Source organism: Mandrillus leucophaeus, unplaced genomic scaffold, assembly GCF_000951045.1.
Source record: "Mandrillus leucophaeus isolate KB7577 unplaced genomic scaffold, Mleu.le_1.0 Scaffold198, whole genome shotgun sequence".
NCBI classification, from domain to species: Eukaryota; Metazoa; Chordata; class Mammalia; order Primates; family Cercopithecidae; genus Mandrillus; species Mandrillus leucophaeus.
The window spans coordinates 3,290,400-3,293,929 of NW_012102009.1; positions in this window are offsets into that span (position 1 = coordinate 3,290,400).

Consider the following 3,530-nt stretch of genomic DNA (forward strand, 5'->3'; position numbering starts at 1 on the left):
TTCCCTTCTTACATGAAGTGTAGCTTACTACAGATACATTGAATTTTGCTTTTTTTTTTTTTTTTTAGACAGTCTTGCTCTGTCACCCAGTCTGGAGTGCAGTGGGGGGATCTCGGCTCACTGCAACCTACACCTCCTTGGTTCAAGCAATTCTTCTGCCTCAGCCTCCTGAGTAGCTGGGATTAACAGGTGCATGCCACCATGCCTGGCTAATTTTTGTATTTTTCGTAGAGACGGGGTTACACTGTGTTAGCCAGGATGGTCTCGATCTCCTAACCTCGTGATCCACCCGCCTCGGCCTCCCAAAATGCTGGGATTACATGCGTGAGCCACTGCACCCGGCCCCTTCCTCAGTTTTTAAAAAAGCTGCATTGACCTCTGTTGTGGGGATGTGTTACAATATATTCAACTAATCTCCTACGCATAGCATTTAGGTTTTTCAATTTTGCATTTACAGCAGACAGTGCTTCAATTTATAACCTTGTGGTCTGTACAAATTCACAGCAAAGGAGCAAGATAATTTAGGCCACATATCAAACTGTGAAGCCTTGATGTGCCCATCTCCAAAAGCCACCTTCATATTTGACTACCCACTTTTAGACTCCATACAGTTACTGCCTTGAGGCTTGATTAAGCTGCTAGATTCCCTGGACACTCTGTAAGTGGGCCTAGCAACAGTCTTCTCAGCTGCAGCCATTCCCCTGCCATTCCAGAGTAGGGTTTTTGTTTTTGTTTTGGTTTGTTTTGGGTTTTTTTTTTTTTTTTTGAGATAGTCTCACTCTGTTGCCCAGGCTGGAGTGCAGTGGCACGATCTTGGCTCACTGCAACCTCCACATCCTGAGTTCAAGCATTTCTCCTGCCTCAGTCTTCTGAGGAGCTGGGATAACAGGCATGCGCCACCATGCCTGGCTCATTTTTGTATTTTTAGTAGAGATGGGGTTTTGCCATGTTGGCCAGGTTGGTCTTGAACTCCTGACCTCAGGTGACCCATTTGTCTCAGCCTCCCAAAGTGTTGGCATTACAGGCATGAGCCATCATGCCCAGCCCAAAGTGGGGCTTTCATTTCAACCTGCATCTTCTCAAGTCAACGTTCATGACCTTATTTTCATCTTTGGGTGACTCCTTCTTACCCCTGGCACCTGATCTTTTCATTTCAGCAAAGACTCAGATAATAAAAATCTGTCTTTAAATAAGCTACAGTTGTAGAATGCTGATCTGCCCCATTCATTCATTCATATGGGAGTTATTCTTTGGGCTTCCTGTTCAATTATTCTGAATGTTTACTGGCCTGTTTAAACTAGAGCTCCACAATAGGGGTATCAATGGCATCAGGGAAGGCCATATTGTCCTAAAACACTTCTATAAGATTCTATATCCATTCACTTGGGAGAAGATCCATTGGGAATTCATCCACCTGGCTTTAAAAAGGCTAAGAACCAGTGTATTACATTCTATATTTTTAAACATTGATTGGAGGGAAAGATACTGGTTGGGGATCACCCTCCAATTCCTGTTCACTTAAGTGATTCCTCATTTTAGGTTAAAAAAAAAAATCTTTTTTTTTTTTTTTTTTGAGACAGAGTCTTGCTCTGTTGCCCAAGCTGCGCAATCTCAGCTCACCGCAACCTCCACCTCCCAGGTTCAAGGGATTCTCCTGCCTCAGCCTCCCAAGTAGCTGAGACTACAAATGCACACCACCCTGCTCAGCTAATTTTCATATTTTTAGTAGAGATAGGGCTTTGCCATGTTGGCCTGGCTGGTCTCAAACTTCTGGCCTCAAGTGATCTGCCTGCCTTGGCCTTCCAAATTGCTGGGATTACAGGCATGAGCCACCGTGCCCAGCCTTAATATATGAATTTTATACAAGCTTTTAAATACATATTTAAAATGCATATTAAACATCTCTTTTGGACAAACAAAACTAAACAGTAAGTTGTACCTCCCTTTAATATTAATGACTCTAAAGATAAAAGAATCTGGCAAGTGTGAAGTTAAAGGACATTTTATTTACTGACAGATTGAAAACTGTAACTCCAGGTAGTGCAAAATGCACCACAACCCAATTACAAAGAACAGGTGTTAACACACAATGTTTAAACAATGCTACACTCATTTTTGGCAAAGTGCTGTATTGTTCAGTCTGTGTACAAAACTGACCATCTATGAACCAATCAGTATAAAAAATTTCTATAAAAACAAAAAATTTAGACAGTGGCTCAAGAAAATAAGCTGCCATTTATGCATAGATTGATGTACAGTAACCTAACCAAATGTCCCTTTTGAATTTTCAAGTTGACGAAAAAAAAAAAAGTGTGTCCAGAAACACATTAAGAAGGCACATGTACAGTCTACAATACTCTTCAGTCTCCATAACTCATGTCCTGCCCCTATAAAGAAAATATGTTCACAATTTTACTTGAAAAAAAGCCACTTAAAAAAAAATAACACATGCAATTATTAAAAGTTCAAAATCTCTGGAGGAAAACACAACCAAAACACAAGCAAAACCACTCATACACTCCAAGCCTGAAACACACATCTAACCTCCCCAGGTACTGGTTTGGTTTTCAGAGGTTCACCTAGAAAACAAATATTAAAACTTCAGGCAAAACAGAGCAAAACTGGACATTTAACAATTACACAATTTTTAAAAGTGTCATAAAGAAAATTCTCAATGATATACAAAATATTGTCCACTTAAGCTGCCTGCCTTTCAAGAGTAACTCTCCTCCCATGCAATGGATACTGTTGGACATAAAAGATATCCTCACTGCATGCTTTCCAGTACCTCTTTCTCCACCTTAAACCACTTTAATTGGTGTCACATTTCAAGTGAAATTGATATATGGCAAGGCTGACACCACTGTATCATGTAGGTTTTCCAAATAAAGCATTTTATGTATAATTTTAAGCATTAAAATAAGTAGATAGAGATGCCATTTCTAAAATATCAGCATGGCTGATGGCAGTGAAACCATCCAAGATAGAAGCCCAACTTTTAACAAGTTTAACCAGTATTTATGGGCCTTATAAAATAAAAAGATAATTTTAAAGTAACATTACAAACATATACTAGTGTCTCCCAGTACAAGGAGCAGTCTCTTAATTGACTCAAAGAACAAAAATTAATACGTGGAAACTCTTAAACTTTTCCCACTAATCTATTTAAATGTAAGTATCTTCTAGTTGGAGTCCTTTATATTTTTGTTTCCAACTCAAAGCAAATGAGAATAATGAAGATACTCTTCCTTGCTCGTTTTTCTTAAGAGTACATAAAGATAATATATAATGTATTTCATTGAGGAGAAAGAGAAGTAGCAAGGATTTCAATGAAGACATAATGATTACAAACCAGTGTACTATACAGATTTGAGAAGCAGAAACAATGCTGGACAGCCTGCTCAAGTTTTAAATAAACTGTCTTCTCACTCAAAGTACTGATACAACAGAGAAGGTATGTAAACAGGAACAGTTTGCATGGGGATAGGAAAAATGTACAGGAAATTAATATTTCTTAAAAGGTCCCTGCA